The following is a 23,559-nucleotide window of genomic DNA, read 5'->3' as shown; positions in this document are numbered from 1 at the left end:
GTTGCCTTGGTCGAAATAAGAATCGTAATCAAGTTCCGATATCGCTATGGAATCTTATGACGGGGGCCCGGCGGGCGGTATGACACCGCCATCGCACTATTCACGAAGAAAAATGTGGGCTTAGAAATGAGGACACCGAGTGGCACGACGCACAGTGGGGGAGGTAGCCCGGCGGACAGGGAAGGTGATTACCCTTTTCAGATAAAGTTATCGGAAGTATAATTTATTCTAGATAATGGCCGATTGTCTGTCGTTATGACGCAGAGCAATGCCTGCGGCGCTTCCTGTGGGACGACCGGAGGACTCTCTCCCAAGGGGTGAGGTCATTAAGTGGGGGTGTAGCAGCGGGGGACGAGGGCCAATACGTTTGGGTCCAGCATTTTGCTGATTGCGAGATTTTGTCAATTGCATTAATCCCTTCGGGGAGTAAAATTGGCAAAATTTAATTATTCTCAATTTCCTTTTTAACTCTTTGTGGTCGCTTGTCTGCTCTCAGCCACCATAGCATGCCAATCTTATATTTTACTCAACCAAGTATCAGTTTATGCTTTTTCTAAACGAAGCTTGATCCTATGCTCCTATGAGTAATAGATAACGGTACTCAGTATCAAACAAAGTAGTCACCCACACAAGACAACGCACAGTGCGTTGAATGCATAGGAATGTGGAACAATCATCATAACAGCAGAATTTAGCCATTGTAACATTTCGTTGTGATGGAAAAGATTTTATATTATAAGTATCAGAACTACTGTTTGCATAAGTGTCTCAAGTTATTTGAATAATCGCATAAGTGTCATAAGAGACAAAATCTTCTTTCTTCTAAAGCGAAAAGTTCTGATAATCTTGGACCACAGAAATCAGTATTTGGGTAACAACTGGTTTAAATTATGTTGAAGTAGTTGTTTTTGAAGAGCAAAATAATTGTTTGCATAAGTGTATTATGTAATCTGAATAATCTCATGTGAAAAAACTTTGTTTGTTAAAAGAGAACAGTGCTGATCTTTTCGGATATACATTGCTGGCATTAATTACACATTTATTACATCAATGGCAAAAGTGTCTCATATTCAACGGATAATAAAACTAAAATTATGTGTTGATTATACTTCATATGATTTACTCTTGGAGAGGGTTTCGGAAGATTTTACACGAAGACGAATTATAAAATATAATTTTTATATAAAAACACCACATCAAAACACATTGTTAAGTTAACACATATAAATAGTTTACAAAATAATAAAAACAATGTTCATTTTTCATAATATTGTATTCATCACTGCATTTTCAAGGAAAAATAATTCCGACCAGTACAACACCCATGCCCAAATTTAATACGACCGCAAAGGGCTAAGAGATGGGAATTACATCCGGATGGTTTTGTGATCGCACGCATATTACATGTTGACGGATGTTCGAACAGCAATTTGCATTTCTCGTCAAAATCACAATAAACCAAATAAATATTCTTTGATTTTAATCTTCATTTCATTTCAATTGTTTTAATAAAAATATATTCTTTTCATGTTTCCCATTCTAAAAACAATCTCTAACATTGCCCTAGTTTGGTTTTGTAAGAGCATTTCACAAAGTATTCTATTGTTTGCTAGCTACATGAAACGATTAGAAAATGCTAAGCAATAATTATGTTTTCCTGGACGTTAGTGCAGTAATGCATAATATTCTTCGCAATACTATATATTATCATTGTCTGATTTTAGACACATTACACATTATGTATTTCCCTTCGAGAAATCACCATCTTGTGATTGGGAAGCATAACAAGATTCGTGTTAGATTCTATCGTGGTCGCGTTCCGGGATTCGGTTCTATTGCACAAAAATTACAATGAAATATAAATTTATCTGTACAAAACATCACTAAATTCTGAATGATGTGATATCGGAACACATCGAAACACTTTTTTGCTTGCTCAATCACATTTGTGCCATTTGTTCACAATGATCGATCGCTGAGCTGGTGCATTATCGCGGTGCAATCTCCAAGTGTTATATTTTCACAAATCTGAAAATTTCAAATGCCACACAAAAGTTTACACAATATATTTGACCAATAGAAGTATTCATATCAAAAACCGCCGAGCAAAAAAAAAGTTAACCATTTCTTAATGACGGATCGCGCTCAAAATTTACATTAAGACCACTGATAGTAGTACCCACTTAAAACAAAATTGAAAATGTTGGTCCTAGTTCAATAGTTACTTTAAAAAAGTTTAAACAAAATTGACGAACCTTTTGTTTGTTATCTTGTTGTTTGTTGTTTACATTAGTTTTATAAATCCTTCGTGGTTTTTTTTATTATATCGTTTATATTTGCATGCTCAGTTACATAAGTTTATAGGAGCCAAACTCCTATCTGTATTGTTACAAGTATATATAAACATTCTAATGTTAATGAAGTAGAGAACCGATTACTCGCGGTTTGCTCGAGTTCGATGTCGTGGTAACCTTGGCCACAAGCACAGATATTGCTAAATCCTTCATGGTTATTTTTTGGTTGAAATTGGTTATCGTAATGCATAAAAAATTACTGTTCGTATAGAATTAGAAGGCTTTCATTTATATTCAGAATTCCACAAAAACATGTCATATTTGTTTTTTTTCAACTAGCAATAATCGCACCTCGGATGTACCTCATTGGTTACGATATCGCCACTGCGCAAAGCTATGTCATATTTGTTCAAAATATGTATTTTTATTCCTGATTTGAAATCCGGACACTTTTTTATTCATGATTTGAATTCCAGACACTATTACTTTAAACTCCGGATAAAATTTGTCAACAGCATTTCTTTGAGAAAAATTAGTTATTGATTTTTGAAGAGTTTATTATGTCATTGTTATTCTATTATAATCTTAAATCAAACATCAATATAGAATAAAAATTATGAAATTTGTTTTATGATTATTATTTTTTGAACATATTATTTTGAGACACCTCCGGATTTAAACTCATTTTCTGAATGTGCTTTTCATTCCGAACCTAAAATTGTGAAACACAAAAAAAGTGTTGATTTTTGAGTTTATTTTTGGCAACAGCTAGACACTACACTAAATTGATACAATAGTACTATTATTGTATTGATACTAGTCACATTAATTCAACATGTAAAATATGTTATGGTTTTATTAAGACATTGAATATAATGAAAAAGTGTCTGGGTTAAAAAATGTAAAGATTCAAAAGCATTACGGTATATCTCTAGAATGGCTTTAGAAAAAATATTCAAAACTTTTTATCCTAAGATAAAACGGAATTAAATGTTTCAAATATTTTTTCTATAGCTTTTCATGTGATTCGATTCTTTATATTACCTTTTTTTACGATTTTGCAGAGTATTGAAAATTTATAAATTTATAAAGATTCATATTTTCCTAAGTACTAAGTGTCATCATGAGCCATCAAAACTCGGTAAACTAAAACAGTGTTTTGCTAAAAATATAATGAAACTCATGAAATATTCATTTCATATTTTAATCATGTTTTTTCAACAGTGTATTTAATATGACCCTCCTTCTTGAGAAGTTCATCAACTTTCATTAACATTTAAATCAACTTTCGACTGGATTTCGATTTAGGATTTATCATAAAAAGGTCAAAAATTTCGGATACGCCGTTAAAAAAAATCAGTCGCAATCAAAATTGTTCATATGATAATGGAAGTCACTATTTTGGATAGCTACCACCTTTATGCACAACATAAAAAAAAGGAAAAAAAAGGAGACCTTCTTCCTTGCTTTTTTTTATTCATTTGTCGAATCAATGCTACTGCAAATAAAAGTTTTTCCCATACCGGGAATCGAACCCGGGCCTTCTGGGTGAAAGCCAGATATCCTAGCCACTAGACCATATGGGACTCTGTACTTACTTCCCGAATTTCATTAAGTGGAATGATTTTTTTGACGTAGGACATTAAGGGTGCCAAATCAGAAGGTCTCGTTTTTATGAAATAAAGTTAACGTTAATAACTATTTTTGCTGCGAACGGAATGTAATGATTTGCAAATGGTTCTTCAAAGCTCGTCGGAAATCAAAGATTCTTTGAGGATCAACTGAAATAAAGGTTGGAGCTTTTGAATGTGCATTGAAAAAAACCTATACACCCTTTATTTTCTAGATGTGTGCGAGTAGAATGATTCCATTATTTCGAGTTTGACGTTTTCTCCTTAGTTCTCAAAACGCTGTCCAAGCAAGAGGAGCAAGATGCACGAGTAAAATTTTAGTACGTTGCTAATTTTGTTTTTATCGTCATTTTTCCCTTTTCATGAATTTAATTTTATACGTAGAACTACGTCTTTCAGGGTGCCAAATTAGAAAACAGGTCACGTTTTTATGAAATAAAGTTAACGTTAATAACTATTTTCACTGCGAACAAATTCTCATGATTTGCGTACCAATCGATTCGAAAATTCTCTAAGATTTGCTTGATATGCTATACATTACTATTCGCTGATCTCTAAATGGTTTAAATTCATGAAAACTGGATGAACTTCCTTTTTTAACATACATTTGTTCTGCCGATTTGTGTGTTAACCCTACCCGTATTTCGAATGCTTATAACTCGAACATTTCTTAACAGATCGGAAAGACGTTTGCATCAATTGATAGGAAATCTACGATCTACGTGTCTATCACAATTAATAAAATGTTATTTTTCATGAGATGAACAATTGAATAACTGTAAAATGTCAAGCGTTTATAAACGCCCTTACTGCCAAGTTTTGATTGGGCCGATTTACGGTTTCCCCAACACAGACTTCAAAATCGATGTACCTGTGGAAATCCTCTTTGCAAAAAATACATGCAAGTCGGGGATATTTTTGTACCCACCGAGCTGTGTTTCCCTAACACGGACTTCAAAATCAATGTACCTGGGGGAATCCGCTTTGCAAATACATGCAAGTCGGGGTTTTTTTTCTGATGTTGAGTACTTTTGTACTTGCTTGTCGTTGTGCAGACCGGACTATGTTTCCCTAAAATGTACATTTAAACTGAGAAGCCTGGGAAAATCGTTATTTCAGATACCAGAGGTGAATGAACTTTCGCGGTTCGAGAACTACGTAAACGTGAGATGTGCAATAATTTCAGAGGGGAATGTAAAATACAATGATCGTTTGACAATTCTTCCGTTCACATATTTTCGCAGTCCTAGGCATCATATCCAACGTAAAAGGACATTCACCAAATTTATTTGTAACAAAGAACATAATCTATTACACACATTTCGATGCATTCTAAAATAATATTCAAAGTGGTAAATAAGTGGATTGCATAATATAATTGCGTAGTTCTACGTCGAAAATATGTGGTCGTACCCTAGATAAAACCCATCACAATTTTTTTTAAACCTGTCTTATGTTTAATGCTCCTCCGATTATTTTTTTTTAGTTTTCCATAAAATCAAATCATTCTGCTCAATCGTATGAGGCCTTGCAGAAATTACAGGCCTATTTGGATATTTTATTGGATTTGGACTGCGGCAGCGCTTTTAATGGTGAAACAATTGTGTTAAATTGGGCGGAATTGTACAGAAAGTCTTTCGTCACATTTAAACCACTTTGGAATGTACCGTACCATATATATGCTACAATACTTTGAGCAATTCGACACATGGCATTCTATTATATTTACCATAAAGTATGTTCCATTTAGAATTTGGAGGTACAAAATTCTCAATTTCTATATGAGTAAATAAATTACAAAAACGGTAAAAATATATTTTTGTAGGAATAAGCTTTGAGAAAAAAAAATACAAAATAAATTATTCTTCTGCCTTTCTGATGAATTCTCGAACTTCTGCACAGTAATATTGTCAACCGTATCTGCCTTCTATTTCCATCACTTTTTCATATCAGATGGTGTTTTGGTTGTTTTGCCACTCTTCGTTTCCAATATTTTCCGAAAGGACGAACATTTGGACAATTTGGTGGATTCATACTTTTTTTCAATAACATCAATATTATTCTGCTTATACAGTTTTACGATATCGCGGCTGTAATTGTAGCTGGTTAAAACAGCCCAGAAATTCACGAGGCCTTCGTATGATCGAATGAACGTCAAAATTATCATTTGAAGAAACTTCGCATTGTAAAGTAGCTTGTTCATAGTTGCTCTAGTATTGAGATTTTTTTTTTCAAACTACATATACCTTGCCAAATCATCAACCTGCGAGCGAATTTATCTGCGAAAACAAATTTTGAACTTACTCGGAGAATCCCACGTAAACGTAAACTAAGCGTAAGCAGTGTAATATTCTTTCAAAACCCATTTTTACGCATGTTTCATCCTCGTGGTGGTCAGTGGTCAGAACTTGTTCAGAAGGGTTTTAGGGTGCCCGTTTCCATTTGGATGGTCCGGAAAATCAATTTTATAGAATATCAGTAGAATTGATGTACAGAATCTAAACACAATAGATAAAATAACACTACTTACGATCAGAATAATAACATTACCACATTATCCAGGAATTGAATCGAGTCATAGAGTCATGTGATGCAAGACTTGATGACTGGATTAAAACTTAAAAAGAACAATTTTCAATAATTTCACAAACAATCAAATTCTCAAAAATCTCTGCATAACAACAACGGATGCTAATTTTATCACATTTTTTCTTGACTGAATCTACAATATTCAATTGTTCTCCAAAAGAGATGATAACGTTTTCATGCTGCGATTTCATTTTTTTGTAATTTTTCAAAATAAACTAATTGAAATTTGAAATCAGATACACACAGTAATTTAACTTCCGCTCGAGATACCTTCGTTCATATCAGACCATAGCGAGATAAATAAGAACGAAGAACAGACGAGAAACCGCCCCCAATCCATCACTCCTTCCTTTTGCACGACGATCTGAAGGCGTCAGCAGCAGCGCGTCAATTACCCCCATCGATGGATTTTCCATCACTCGAAAGCAAGTGCCGCTGCAGAGCCAATCAATATAGGTATAAGATAGCAGATTGACTTTTGGTGCTACGGTCCTTTTCGATCCTTAGTGATGACAATGTTACTCCGGTGGACGCAAGTTGTTAGTGATAATCTATTATTTTCACATTATTCCAGCTAACTCTGTTCATTACGAAATGTTCCAGCGAAGGATGAAAAGATGTATTTCAATTCGAATTTGATTTAATAGAAAAAAGTCTCTAGCAACGCATGAAAAAATATATCGAATACCATTTTCAAACAATAAAACGAAATATAATAAACACCACCAAGGGGCCAGAATGGTCGCCTGATTCATCACCATATTTGGAAACGTGATAGGTGTCTCTCGCCGCCGCAATGGCAATGGCATCGACAGTTGCTACAAATATTCGCCGATTCCTGTTCGATTGCGGGTAGTTGTTTTCTCCGGTGGCGCAGTCTTGCGGCAAAAAGAGGTGCGATTGTTTTCCAGCATCGCAATCAACAACAGCTGCCACCCAGAGACGAAAGCTATCTATCTCCAACTCCCACGGGGAGGTTGCAATTTGTACTAGGGGGATGAGAAGCTGAGATGAGCTCAGTGCGATGGAATGTCATTGTTTTATTTTGGACAAACAGCAGCATCTCGGGCAGATGATGAGTGCGGGTGGGTGGAGGCAGTGGTGTGAATGAGGAGACGAAGAGATTGATATCGAGTCTATTCCAAGGCGCTTTTTTTGCTGTTATCAACACGCATACCTGCTGTTATTGTTTTTCTCTGCCTGTGCATAAGCTTGGAGTGGAAAATACCATCCCAGATGATGGAATCCAGACCAGATTCCGTCTCGCGTAAACAATGAGGTGAGGCTTTGCTGATCGGATATCTGATGACTGTGCCTTCTGTTGCCTTCCACGTAGAAAAACCTATCTTTTTTTTGCTCGTTCCCTACATCGATTGATAACAAAGAAAGCTTTCCAGTTAGTACACTACTGGAACCTCTACTCGTTGTTGGAAGTTTGCTGAAACAGTTGGGTGTTGTTGACTGGGCAGAATTCCCCAGCCGTTGGCAAATATTGAACAGATGTGGGCTTTTCCTGACTTCCTGAGATTCATGATACGATCAGGGATGAATCATTACGTTGGAATAAGTTCTGGATAAGAACTGAAGTAATTGAAGTTATTAAGATCCTAGAATTCAATAAAATTTTAAATCATTGATTATTGAAGATGCGCAAAATTTATGAAATGTATATTTCAATGTATTTTCATCGTCAATCCGTAATCCCTAAACCTTATAATATTTATTTATTTATTTCAGTATTTTTTTTTATTAATTTCAGTAACTCATGTTCTGTCCCTTTTTAATCATTACATTACTAATCATTACTTGAATAACTGTAAGATAGAGCGCATTTGGTCAATATTTGAAAGTAAAAACAAATTAATCTACAAATAAATTGAGAAGAGAAATCATCAATTAAAATGCGCAATTTATCTTCTCTTAAAAAACTGTGAACGGAACTACCTTAGATGAACTGCTGGGCAAAAAATTCCAATGAGTTACGCGGTATCTTGATGGAGTATGTTTTATCGACTGTGTTACTTTTCATCAGTGTGTTCCTTACTGTAAATGTAATCAGAATGTTTTGTGCAGTTTGCTGAAGTTTACCAAAGGGTATCCTATTTGGCGATTCTGCAAGTGAGAGGCATACAAAGATCAAATCAAATTTACATGGCGCAACTTTTTAATTGAAGTACGAAAGGACACGTAATCAAATATGACAGCACATGCTACAAATCGGAAGAGCAAGGCTTTCCAACAGTATTAGTTTAGTATAAACGGTGAGAAGTGAAGCTGAAGTATTTGATGTACGTAAATACGCATAAAATTTTCCTCATTGCAACATCACATATTTATGCAAAATAAGTTTGAATGTGAATACCCAAACATAATTGTGATCGAATTCACTTTGTTATTGTGTAAGTTTGCTATCTATTTTTTTGAATCATTGTGAGAAGTATTATTTAACATGAACACTGCGTTCGTTTCAGTGGAATTCGAAGTAACATATTTTAGTGGATCAAACTAGAGCTCTTTTCAAACCATCATTGATTTCCTGTGATAATCCGACAACAGAAGTGTTATTATAATCGTAATAATATTTTAAATGGTCAGCATAAAGGTTAATCTTGCAATTTTAGACGAAGGATTACGCTTTTCGGGAACATATTGGGAATACAAATTGAAAAACAGAAAATCCTTCGCATCGCGAAAATTGTTCAAATTCAAAATGTATATTTCAAACCCTAACAGTTTATTACCACGGAGAAATTTTCTATTTTTTGAAACTAGCTATTAATAAATGTGAAGAATTATCTAAATGAATATTCCGTGTTCCAATTGATCGATTGATACAATCAATCTGTGCTCTCCCAGTTGTTCATTCAAAAGGAGTAGGGGAAGTGGGGACATAGTGGCCTCCCTAAGAAATATGTCAAGTTCCAGCGTCCACATACCACTTCAATCCCCGTTTTTCGAAGAATATTGCAATTCAACTTATGGTTGTTCAAGATAGCAAACAACTTTTACTATAAAAAATTCAAATGGTACATTTTCCATCATTAGAAAAAATGTTGAAAAATCGAATCGATTTTGACGCGACCCTCTCGGATTTTTGTTACAGTTACCTAAACGGTTACGGATTTTTTAAATGGCAGTTACCTAAAATCACAATTTTCATGATCAGACGACCAATTTCAATTACGACTGATTTTTTATAAGTGCGCATCCAGAATCATTGACCTTTTTTGCAAAAAAATCATGACTCATAATCCAAATATCAGATTGAAATATGATGCACAGTACAACTGTTGAAAAATCAACTAACTATTTAGGAATAATTACATTTTTATTACACTGTTAGAAAATCTTATTCAAAAAAAATGGGTGGGTTATATCTATGATATAACCGCAAGGTTGACGTGGGACTACCTTAGCTTATCAATCATTTGTTTGTATTGATTCAATTTTTGATGGAATGAAACAATTCCCGAATTCAATTGAATTCAATATATTCGCTTTGTGAGTAAAAAGATTGTATAATGTCATGTAAGGTCAATTCATACATTGTGATAGATACTGCTCTTCATTACAAGTAAATTTAATGACAGTCCTTTTACGTTTAGTATGATGCCTAGAACAAAATATGTGAACGGGAGAATTATCAAACGTTTATTTTATTTTACATTTCCTTCTGAAGTTTGCATCTCTCAAGTGTGCGTACTTCTTGAACCGCGAATTTGCTTGATTTTATGAACTTCAGGCACTCAGTTCCGATTTTGACATGTATGTCGAACGCATATTGTTTAATCAATAGGCGTTATCGCAGCAAATGGTTAACAAGATTTTGCCTTATCACCAAATGGTATGCGTAGAAATTCAGTGAGCGGAAGATATGAAGGTATATCCTTCAATACAATAATGAATAACCGAGCCAAACCATTGTGTTCGTACCCGCTTTTGTAATCCATGCTAGGAAAACACTTTGCGAAGTACAAAAAAAATGCGGGTGCAGAGATACCCCCGACTTGCATGAATCAAAAACTTCAACTTCTACTTTTTATACTATAAAGGATTTAAACTTGAAAGTTCATTCGTCTCTAGTGTCTGCACGATTTTCCAAGGTTCCTAAGTTTAGGAGACCGTGTTAAGGAAACATATTCTAGTTTGCACAAAGGCAAGCGAGTACAAAAGTACTCGAAGCTTGCATTTATTTGCAGAGATTTTCCCATACATTTTGGTTTAGAAGTCTGTGTTAAGCAAACACATTTCAGTCGGAACAAAAATGCCACTGACTTGCATGAATTTACAATGCCAATTTCCTCAGACACCTTAGTTCTGAAGTCTGTGTTGGGGAAACCCATTTCAGTCGGAACGAAAATTCCCCCGACTTTCATGTACTTGCAATGTCGATTTCCCCACGCTACATGGATTTGAACTCTGTGTTAGGGAAACACATTTCAGTCGGACCAAAAAAGCCATGAAAGTCTTCATGTATTTGCAATGCTGATTTACCCAAGGCTGCTTGGGTTTGATGGCTGTGTTAGGGAAATCGTAGATCGGGCCAATCAAAATGAGGCAGTTATGCCGTTTAGATAACGCTTAACATTTTACAGTTATTCAATTGTTTATCTAATGAAAAATAACATTTTATTAATTGCGATAGAAGCGTAGAAATATTTTCTATCAATTGATGCAAACATCTTTCCGATCCAGTAAGAAATGTTCGAGTTATAAGCATTCGGAATCTTTCACTTTTTCCTGCATGTTCTGTGTTTAGGTTTTCATTTTATCCCCCATATACTCCGGTTAGACGTAGTCCCACGTCAAAATTCAATTTAATTTAAAAAATGATAATAGTTCAAGACATGACCTCTTCGATATTTTCATTAGTGAACTCTTTCAATTCAACAGAGTTTGACATATAGTGGTGCCGTGTCTCGAGAACGGTAGGTCCTAAGATAAAAAGTTACATGTAGTTTTTCATGTAAAATCGCATGTAGATTTCATTTTTTATGTTGCTTTCTCAAATGATTAAGATTTCACAGAGTGTTGGAATTTTCTAAATTTTTAAATACTCATGGTTTCATTTTGGTGAATCCGACACGAAATTCGAAATTTTTAATTTTGCGACTTTGTCTCTTCTGACTTAACATCGACCACTTGTCACCGAAAATTATGATTGTTCTTTTTTGTTTTTCATGCTGATTGAATGCAAATTTTCTATACAATAGTGACTATATCCATGATTATCAATGAGTAAACTCGTGAGCATACCTAAAACATCTAGTACTTACACTCACAAAAATGCAATGTAAAATAAGCTAAAAAATCTTTGGTGCGTACTTTCTACTAAAAATGCCATCGTTCAGAGACAAAATGACGAGGTGTTATTACAGACCAACAGATCCTCTCTCCGGTTGGGCGAGTCTGCATTACCTGGCAATGGAGCTCTGTTGTTAGGGTATGTTCGATATATTAAAAATGAACAAAGAAGCCGTTCGAACGCGAAGATTTAAAGCTTCAACTCACAAATATTGAACCGGATTTAGATAGATTGGTAGAAGCTCACTAGATTCATTCATCACATTAAGGTGAAGGTGGAAGGAAGCCACAATTGGCTGCCACAATGGCACTTCTTATTCTCCCTCCTTCACCCCTCGCCCGAGATTCAATAATTTTGCGAAACAGTGTGTAGAAAATTATCGTTTTCGCACATTTCCCATCAAGTAATATCAACCAAACTCTAATCGATTACTCAAAAGATATTAAATTTTCATCTGCCGTCGGAAAGTATAGTGAATAACATCGGAAAACTCGAGCTAGTTATATGAAAGATAAATTTTCATTTTTCAATTTTCCGCAATGGTTTGGTTTGTATTGGCGAAAGCATCGTTATTTTTTCGACACTGATGCCAGACAACATCATCGAAACAGATATAAAAGTCACTCAATAAAATGTTATTCCTGAGTCATAGCGTTTCATGTCATGAATATCAATAAAATAAAATTGTGTTGTTATCAATTGATATCAAAACAATGAAATGAACAAGGCATCATTCCATACGACTTGCAACGAAGAAGGTAATCTATCACAATACATGAATAGTTCTAAATTGTAATTTGTTCGCGTTTGAATTCGGAAATTGCTTCATTCAATCACTGGGTTGATCAATAATTTAATCAATACATATGGTTTTTCATCAATCCCTTCCCTTCCCTTCAAAGGAACTAAGTTCCACTGGGATTTCACTCCGTATAGCTTCACAGTTAGTATTTTACTCTTCGCGTTTTCCTCAATTATTTTTTTTTCTCAACTGTTAGTAAGTGTCCACTACTAGTGGGCTTATTATGAGCCTATTAGTGTGGGGGTCAGTGGAGGGTATAAAATAAAAAAAGAAAGGATTTTTATATTAGGCAAATCTATCATCTATCTCAAAACACACCACAATTCATTTACTAGTTCTATGGCATCTAGATCCTAGTTTCGAGATTACCACCTTTAACAAAACGTGATCCTGTAATGTAGACCTGGGGATTCCAAAGTCTTCGAAGCATTTCACCAACGATAACCTCTTTTGCAAGGGTGAGGTTCTTCTGGGACCCACTCTCACAATTCGATTTCCTTGGGAGCTGCGAAATGGATGGAATATATCCCAATAACTTTTAACTAACTGGAAATCATGCCGAACTTACTCCACTCAAAGGGTGACGGTCTTACGGTCTTATTTTTCAAGGAGACTATTTCTATTAATTTGTTGCTATCTCGCACACAAAGAGTAGTAATCGAAAGAAGAATTTAAGCCATTATCTGAACGTATTGATTCTATGGCATGCCGAGAGAACTTCCAACGTGGGAAGACCCTCGACCGATCGGAAGTTGAACCCAATACTTATGTCAGTATTAGCCAAGAATTTACAAGGGAATTCCTGTTTTATCAGATGTCGTCTGTAATTGTTGTTGGTTGAAAAAAATTGAAGAGAAAAAAATTGAAGAGAAAAAAATTATAGGAGGTTGTGTCCAAGATATGACAGCATTGTTGACGTAGAACTACGCTGTTATTTTATATAAGTCGCTTGTTTATACCTTCGGATATTATTCTATAATGCTGTGAAATTTTAGAAACAACTACATAGTAGAATAATCTCTGAAATGGTTTTTTCATTGTAGAATCAGTTGACGATAATTGATTGATGATTCATTCTTGCCCTCGCAAAACAATACACTAGCTGATCGTATGTCGCAATTTATTTCATGTCAATGCATTGAAAATTTACTACGAACGCTATTCCGGTCGCCTTTTTCGAAATTGACATAGATTCGGCTACAGTCGATTCTATACATGTTGCACCAGCACCATTATTCCACATCTCATAACTACATCAATATATCTTTGGCACCTCATGGAAACAACAACAATGACAACACTTGCAAGTATCAAATATCATGCTACATGTTATTTAGTATTGCCTCAAAGTAAACGCACCTCTAGGCATCGTTCGTACAACGTAAACCAAGCGCTAAACAAGCGTTCGCCATAGCATGCATACAGAGCCATACATTGGTTGCTTGAAACTGCTAGGAATATAAACACTTCTCATCATTTTGCGCTATTCTCAAAAGAAACGCTTCTGTTAATATTACTGGCCTCGAAAAGAGTTGCATTACTTTCTCATGCCCGAGAGAAACGCAGCTGTCACCCTTAGTGTTGGAAGTTTTGCTACTGGCAAGCGAAACCTAATCACATACAAAATTCCAGAACATTTACTTTCTTGGTGACTAAACAAGCGAAATAAACTCTTCTTGTTAATAACAACCTCGAAAACAGTAGCAATGCTTCATTATGATCAATATTAGCGCAAATGCAATCCTAGTTGAAGGCAGTTTTGCGACTGGCACGTGAACCCAAATAACTTATAACATTCCAATAAGACATTCAAGATGCTTGGTATTCCCTAAATAATTTTTTGGCGCACAACCTTAACGTCTGCTTCGCCATAACGTCAGTTTAATGCATTGATGCATTCTCAAAGGCACCAACGAAACCCTTATGATGACGGAAAACAAACCATGTTAACTGCTTGAAAAAAACACTGAATTATGTCACACAGCTTGTACTCTGCTGTAACACCCATCGATGCGAATTCACTGATGAGTTTGTCAAGAGCGACCGCCTTCACCAACAACGGGGAGAGCTTGAATGTGGTTGCTGCCTGGGTAACGGCGTTTCCATTTTCGACCGACGCGCCGAAATCGCCTACTTCGCTGTTGTTCCATGCGGTGTCACACTCGCGAAGGCTCAGTTCAGTGCGAGCGCTTTTCACTGCACCAACATTGCGTGCATCATTGGATGACGCTTCGTTTTTTGCAAGGCTCGAGCCAGCCTTCCTCTTCTTCTTGCTCATCACACACTACGCGAAGCGTCCAATTTATAACGCGGAAAGAAAAACACACGAAACGAACAGAAAAACCAAACGACGATATCCAAGTTTGATTACCACTGGTGGGGTCCAATCTTAGATCGAAACGCAGCGAAAGCAAAATTAACTGCATAGCTCAACAGTCCGATGCCGAATGAAAGTTTTTAAGAGGTTTTAAACTTTGCAGTTCATTCGCCTCTAAGGTTGCCTCAGCGAGATACACTGTTTATACTCTAGGCAAGTATTCCCCTTCATTCTACTTTTCCTTTGTTCACGGAGACATTAAATTCTACGATTTCCCCTCCGTTGGTCGTCGATAAGTTGTTCGTTATTGACAGCTCTGTTCGGGAAAGCACACAAATGGACAGAACAAATGTATGGGAAAATGGAAACGCTTAAAGTTCTCATGAATTTTAACCATTTACAATCCAGGGGATTCTAATGTATAACATAATAAACAAATCTTACGGAATTTCCGATTCGTTTAGTATGTAAATCGCCAAAATCCGTTTGCGGTAAAAAAGTTATTAACGTTAACTTTATTTCGTAAAAACGTGACCTGTTTTCTGATTTGGCACCCTTAATGAAAGACGTAGTTCTACGTCAAAAACTAAAAAAAAAGATGATTTTCGGTAAGACAAATTTGCCGGTCCTGCTAAATTTGCTAGGATTGCTACTTTTGACGTTGGATTACGTCTTTCAGGAACATATTGGGGTACAAATTGAAAATAGAAAATCGAGCACATCGTGAAAATTGTCCAATTTCAAACGCTTATTGCTCAGTCATTTCATGATGGATAGATGAAATTTTTTCGTCATTAGATGTCAGTACTCCATAACAATTTTTTATATTGAACAAAATAATGTTTGTCATTAACCCTTTCGTTACGAGCGTCGTCTATAGACGACATCCGCGCGATGTCCTGTGTGTACGAGTGTCGTCTATAGACTATATCCGCGCGACGAGTTGTGTGTACGAGCGTCTTCTTTAGACGACATGAAGTTCATACTGCTCTTCGATCACACCAGCGCGGTGTGCATACTTTTCGGCGCAATGCTCCGTACAGGGGTAGCACTTCGACGGAGCACACTGCCGTAATGAAAGGGTTAAACTAACTATCGAACAATGAAAAATCTCAACCCCTATCCTAATGGAAATACCCATTTCTGATTGGTCGAAATAGACGACACATGTGGCGGGTCCCTAACAGAGACAAACGAGGCTACCTGGGGGAAACCGCCATTGCAAATACATAAAAGTAGGGGGAGCTTTTGCTTCTACCGAAATGTGTTCCCTAACAGAGACATCAAAATCAAGCTGCCTGAGGGAAATCGGCATTGCAAATTAATAAAAGTAGGGGGAGCTTTTGTTCCTACCGAAATGTATTCCCAAACAGAGATATCAAAACCAAAGTGCCTGGGGAAAATCGGGATTACAAATATATGCATGTCGGGGGCATTTTTATATTGCAAGTAAGCTGATTGATACGGTTAATTCCAGCAAACAAAATTTAAATTTGGAACTTTAATGTTGGTTGCTTCGTGTGAAAAATTTACCACAGGTGTAAATGTAAAATTGTATATGATAGCAGTTGTGTTAACAATGACTTGATATATGAAACGATTTATTTCAATTTCCATAAATAAAAACCAAGGTGTGCTCCCGCTCGAGAACAGGTCGTTTGGTTCGAGCTGTCTGTTTTGTTGTGTTCATTTTCACCCAAGGAAAGTTTATATGGCGAGAAAAATTGGAAAAGTGAAGAAATATTAGAAAAGGTGATTTCACATATGGTCGGTGTTAAATCAGACCGGATCATGTAACCATTATTGCGAGAAAATCGAGCTTGAAGTTCAGTGCTCTGCAATTTTCAAAGCATTTAATTTTTTCGTTCAATATTGTTCTCAGAAATGTTAGCTACTCTCTGGCAATACTTTGACGTATAATGATTGTAAAAAAACATCAATTATCATTCCAAAAAATGCCCCTTTTTGGCTGTCTATACGTACATCGTCCACTCTGACTGAACCAAATGAAGCATTTTTTATGATTTGGTACACTATGACTGAACAATTTCGAAATATTTCTCAATCAATTAACAGTTGTGAGTCAAAGTGTCCCATTCTGTTACGAAAATTAAAGCGAGAAGGAGTGTGAGGTTGGAACAGCATAAACATTTGGTTGCGTTCAGCATAATAGCTCTGCCATCTATTACAGGCATGAATATGATTGCACGGCAAATTTGATTTGTTCAGTCAGAGTGGACCAAGTTTATTTTTTAATATACTCAGAATGTGAAAATTTTACACTAACGGGTTCAAGCACATTTCAACAAGGACCTATTAGCTTCTTTAAGTCAGAGGGGACCAAGTCGCAAAATTGAAAATTTCGAGTTATTGATTACACTTGGTTAACATTTGTATATTGAATTCAAACAATTTCCAAGCGCCAAATTAAAACCAACAAAACTTTTTCTTGAAGCTAATAGGTCCTTGTTGAAATGTGCTTGAACCCGTTAGTGTAAAATTTTCACATTATACCATATGCTCTACATACAGAATTTGTTGTTGTTAGTCCAATTAAAATTCGCATTAGGTTGAATAAAAACTCAGAAAGTAAAAATTATAAAACAAAATTACCTTAGTGGTAGTGGTAGTTATCTTATATTACATTGGTGATTTTTTTTTCTTTATTTCATCCATACATAACACAGAAGGCATCTCGTCTAGGATACAGAGGGCGGTTTTCATCATGTCTCGCTCCACTTCGGTAGCTTTTATCTGATACGCATCATTCAACGACTGTTTACCATCCCTCTGTCTTCACCACTCGATAAACACTGGTGGAGTGGACAAACAATATCAAACAACTAAACAAAACGGTTCTTTTCAGTTCCACCAAATCATTATCAAAGAGTTTAACGATGTAATTCTTCAAACATATCCAAAAACAACAGATAGCCTAACGGAATCCTACCTCAACTATGCGGTCGAGTCTCGGACACAACCCTCCTGTGACTTTTTAAAATTTAACGACTACATATTTTTGGCCGATTTTCCGTGCCAATGTTCATAATCTCATTTTATGAATCACAGAAACTACTTTTTTGTCATTGATTTTCAGAGCCAGCTCGCAATAGAAATTCATGACTGGGTTTATTAAAATTCTATCTCGAAAAATTCGACGGTGTTGATATCCTCTGGGATTAGCTATCATCGAAATTGTTCATAAAATTGAAAATTAAAATTTTACTGGCGAAGTCAATTTTTTGTTGTTAAGAAACGCATAACTACCTGGAAGCTCGAGCATTTATGACAATGATTCAAAATCAGAATCACAGCAGCAGAAGTGTTACATAAATTCGCTTTTGATTTAAAGGGTGTGTCACATCAAATTGCATCACGGAAAAAACGCTGTAGAAATTTAATTTTTAGGAATTATATCTTCAGCTTTTGCTTATAATCAGATAAGAGTGTATAGATCACGTTGGCCATGCTTCACTGTCAATTTTTCGTAAATTTGGAAAAATGTCGTCGAACGAAAAAGAGCGTCGTGAATTAATCCTGCGCACTCATTTCGAGAATCCGGAGTTGTCACATCGGGACATCGGTAAGATGCTGGGAATCGTCCAATCCACGGTCAGCAGAGTACTAAAACGATACTTCGAGAACCTAACCATCGACCGGAAGGTGAAGAACGGCAAAAATGGATGCTCCGTCAGTGAAAAAGATCACAAACGCGTAGTTAAGCAGTTTAGACCTGATCCGAGAAGTTCGGTCCGGGATGTCGCCAATAAGCTGAATTTGTCAAGTTCATTCGTCCAGTGGACCAAGCAGCGGGAGGGCCTGCGTACATACAAGGTTCAGAAGGCTCCTAACCGCGACGAAAGGCAAAACATGGTGGGGAAGACGCGAGCCCGGAAGCTGTACACCGAAATGCTGACGAAGCCGCATTGCCTGGTAATGGACGACGAAACCTACGTCAAAGCGGACTTTCGTCAGCTGCCGGGCCTGTTGTTCTTCTCCGCAGAGGACAAATTCAGCGTTCCGGAGGAGATTCGCAAGCAGAAACTATCCAAGTTTGCCAAAAAGTACATGGTGCGGCAAGCGATCTGCTCTTGCGGAAAGTGGAGCGCCCCCTTCGTGATGACCGGCACGGTAAACGGGCAGGTTTACCTTAAGGAGTGCCTACAGAAGCGCTTACTACCACTATTGAAGCAGCACGAGGGCCCGACCGCCTTCTGGCCGGATCTCGCTTCGCCACTATTCAAAGGACGTGTTGGAGTGGTACGAAGCCAACGGGGTCACCTTCGTGCCAAAGGAAATGAACCCGCCAACGCGCCGGAGCTTCGCACAATAGAGAAATATTGGGCGATTATGAAGCAGGCCCTCCGGAAGAACCCAAAAGTTGTCAAATCGGAGGCGGACTTCAAGAGAAAATGGATTTCTGTTCAAAAAAAAACTACAACCTGACGTTGTACAGAACCTTATGGACGAGGTAAAGAGGAAGGTGCGAGCATACGGGCTTGGGCTCGAAGTATGAATAAAAAGAAAATGCCAAAAGTTGTTTAATAGTTTTTATTTTACTGTCTAAAATTTTCAAAAGGATCGGTCTACTGGGCGAATTTTTACAGCGTTTTTTCCGTGATGCAATTTGATGTGACACACCCTTTAAATGATCCTATAACAATTTTACTACCCCCTTCGTGCTTCACACACAGGGCTTAGCGCTAATCCGTGAATAACTGCCAACAAGCTCACAAATCAAATAGAAGCTACATAAAACGCAGTTTTGATTTTAAACTAATTCGCTACCATCTGTCAGCCGAGCTGTGCGACCCCCTTTCAGGAACTTCCCACCGGAACCCATCACTCCGCCGGGTCTATTCGAGCGGGCAATTTCGCACCGTGTCACATCAATACGACTTTTAATAGTCGATCGTTAAAAACAGTTCCAGTCGTAAAAATTTCACAAACATCCCAAATCCATTAAAATCGCGAACATTTTCATCGCCTGCCCTTTTTTTTGCTCGAAGCTGCTCAATCCTGGTCTGACAAAAACGGAAAATGAAACATAGGGGGAAGACGAATTTTCCGAAGAGTGTAATCCCTTTAATTGTCTTTCGCCGCAATAAAAGTCAAATTTTCCAGCGCGCTCCTTCGCTGGAAATTTAACGTGATTTATCGATCATCGGAATAAGTTCTGTTTTCTGCGTTCGAAATTTACATTCGACTTTTATAGGCCCCGCCGCCTTTTGTGTCCCGGAAGCAAATAATCCTGGCACATCGGAGAGTCCTTTTTTCCCTTCCATTGTTGTGCTGCCGTTGCCGCTCCTGTCGAGTTGATTCCTTTTCGCCGTAACTTTCGAACACCCTGCCGGCAGATAAGGGCGAATAAGACGCAGAGATATAATGAAAACCGGTCCGATTCGATGCCTCTCTTCCAGCAGATTCCTATCCTGGGATGACTTCCCCCGAAACACTGGTTTTAATACCCCCACGTCACCCTGCCCCACATCACCACCGACGAAACCACGCCGAGGAGCATTGCTTCCATTATTACAAATTTAATGTGATTCGAGCGGCAGATTTTACAGCTGAGATTGCGTACCCGAGCAGCAGCAGCAGTAGCAGCAGCCACACCACTGGGAGCCATCGCGATGGGAAGGTCCTAATCTTATTTCGTGCAAATTTATGCCCGATTTTTATTGCCTCCCGTGCTCTTCGCGTACATACCACAGAGAGCAGGAGGGGGGACACAGTAACAAAATGAGGAGAATTTCAAGGAGGAATTTGTTTTCATCGCCGTCGTAGCAGAAATTAGAACCATTCCAAGGTCACAAATTTCCGATACCACATATCCGTTTTTATAACAGTGTGGCCGTTGAATGGCAATTCGATTGATGGGAACAAATCGCCCCTCTCATATCTGATTGCTCCTAGACTAAGACTGCTATTTGCGATGTGAGATTAAGGATGCGGGTAATTAGAGACAGCAGGAACTCGAGGTTTCTGTGACTCGAACGAATTTTGAGCCCGGCTGCGGGGGGTTCTCAAGGGATTTTGTCACATTTACCCGAAACTCACTCACCCCAATGACAGTTACCCGAAAGACATTCACCCGAATTCCACTCACCCGAATGTAACAAATACCCGAAAGCGACAACTACCCGAATGTAACATCTACCCGAATTGACACATACCCGATGGCGACATTTACCCGAATGCAACAATTACCCGAATGTAACATTTACCCGAATGTGACAGTTACCCTAATGTAACAAATACCCGAACGTAACATCTACATGAAGGCGACACTTACTCAAAAGAAGGATATATTCAAATAATACACAAATTTTACTATATTTGTATTTGTATTTGGATATTTAATTCTGATCAGTGTTATATAAAGATCATATTTGTCTCATACTTTCATTTCCATTCAAAAGGTATTTTTCGTGGGAAGTACAATTCGAGAAATACTGGCATTGAATAAAATCCTTTTCAAAATAAGGAAAAGTGAAAGAATGCAGTTTAGTGAAAGTCCATCCATTCTTGTGGATGACGCAGCCCGTTTACGAGCGTCGGACGCCATACGTTTATCTGGTGCATCACGTTTGCAACCAGGCAATCAAAATGCATGACATGCATAATTAACCGGGCAAACGTAATGCACCAGGTTAACGTATGCAGTACGATTCTCGCTAACGCTCGGTCGGACCTGACTAAAGGATCGTCTCCTATGTTTCAAACAAACCGGGCAATCGGTGGAACACAGGTTTGCTTGCGAGAGGCGGCCTACTCGGATTGCATCACCTCGGCGGCTTTGTGTCGCCTCGATTCCTTATCCTCGTTAAACGGGGACTTCGCCTCCATTACATTGATCTCAAAATAAATTTCATCGCGAAATAATAAACTCATGATAAAAATTGCGCTGCGGCGGCAAATACGTAAGTACCATTTTTTCTTATCTATTCTTTTAACATTTTCATTAAAAAATTAATGTTAAAGTTCCTGTTTAATTTTCGGAGTATTTCATAACCCATGCTCATTTCTGAATGATCTCTTGGTCTTCAAGAGCAATACGGAAAGGAAAGAAGACAGCATGTCAATTGTGCCTACACTAATTTCTAAAAATAACACAGCGAAGTCGTCAACATCTTTTTCGAATTTCCTCATTAAAATTTCTCAGTTTACTTCGTAACTTCCTAACGGCAGATTCGACAAAACTCATAAACCCATTCGGGTAAATGTCGCATTCGGGTAAACATTGCATTCGGGTAAATGTTCATTCAGGTATATGTTGCATTCGTGTATTTGTTACATTCGGGTGAATGTCATTTGGGTATGCGTTACATTCGAGTAAATGTGCTTCGGGTGAATGGAATTCGGGTGAATGGGATACAACCGCTCAGGGAGCATGAAGAATAATCATTATTGTCCGTTTGCTGATTGATTCTGTGTTGAATGGAGATTGCAAGAAGGGCTGTTAATTGGCCGGTAAATCTTGTCTGTAGTACAAGTTAGGGGCCATATAAAGACGACGCGAGAGGTAATCTCCTCCTTGACGAAATTGAAAACAAAGATTGAAAGAACCAAACGATTGCAATGCAACTAGGTTGCATCCAAATTTCGGGAAAAGACTTGATTAAAGCCTCTCCCATTATGCCAAAAAGTTCAAACATGGAAAACCGATACCGATACTAGAGGAAATAATCATTTACCTATATTTCTTCAAAAAAATAATTGATCAACAGTACCATACAAGAAGAAAACGATTGGTAACTTAAGCTGCCTATTGGATCAAATATTCAGACAAAATTAAATCAGAATTTTCACTCAATGTGCCTATCTGATGTTATATCTTCTGTTGAACTTATTGCATGAGGAAAACTAGTGGATGTAAGCCAAAAAGAGTAAGAGAAGTATCAAGTATGAGTAAAGTATGAAGTATAACGTATAAAGTATAAAGTATAAAGTATAAAGTATAAAGTATAAAGTATAAAGTATAAAGTATAAAGTATAAAGTATAAAGTATAAAGTATAAAGTATAAAGTATAAAGTATAAAGTATAAAGTATAAAGTATAAAGTATAAAGTATAAAGTATAAAGTATAAAGTATAAAGTATAAAGTATAAAGTATAAAGTATAAAGTATAAAGTATAAAGTATAAAGTATAAAGTATAAAGTATAAAGTATAAAGTATAAAGTATAAAGTATAAAGTATAAAGTATAAAGTATAAAGTATAAAGTATAAAGTATAAAGTATAAAGTATAAAGTATAAAGTATAAAGTATAAAGTATAAAGTATAAAGTATAAAGTATAAAGTATAAAGTATAAAGTATAAAGTATAAAGTATAAAGTATAAAGTATAAAGTATAAAGTATAAAGTATAAAGTATAAAGTATAAAGTATAAAGTATAAAGTATAAAGTATAAAGTATAAAGTATAAAGTATAAAGTATAAAGTATAAAGTATAAAGTATAAAGTATAAAGTATAAAGTATAAAGTATAAAGTATAAAGTATAAAGTATAAAGTATAAAGTATAAAGTATAAAGTATAAAGTATAAAGTATAAAGTATAAAGTATAAAGTATAAAGTATAAAGTATAAAGTATAAAGTATAAAGTATAAAGTATAAAGTATA

The 23,559-nt window shown here is 36.6% G+C and overlaps 1 non-coding gene and 1 pseudogene across 1 annotated transcript; both read right to left on the bottom strand.

Moving 5' to 3' along the window:
- Window positions 1–2,529: 2,529 nt before the first annotated feature.
- Window positions 2,530–2,690, bottom strand: LOC129772042 (U4 spliceosomal RNA; annotated as a pseudogene).
- Window positions 2,691–3,808: 1,118 nt separating this feature from the next.
- Trnae-uuc (transfer RNA glutamic acid (anticodon UUC)) lies at window positions 3,809–3,880 on the bottom strand. The gene has a single exon. It is a non-coding gene; the product is annotated as a tRNA-Glu (tRNA).
- Between the last annotated feature and the right edge of the window lie 19,679 nt (window positions 3,881–23,559).

The sequence above is a fragment of the Toxorhynchites rutilus genome, chromosome 2 (assembly GCF_029784135.1).
Source record: "Toxorhynchites rutilus septentrionalis strain SRP chromosome 2, ASM2978413v1, whole genome shotgun sequence".
In the NCBI taxonomy this organism is placed as follows: Eukaryota; Metazoa; Arthropoda; class Insecta; order Diptera; family Culicidae; genus Toxorhynchites; species Toxorhynchites rutilus.
This window is presented reverse-complemented; position numbering and strand designations above follow the sequence as displayed.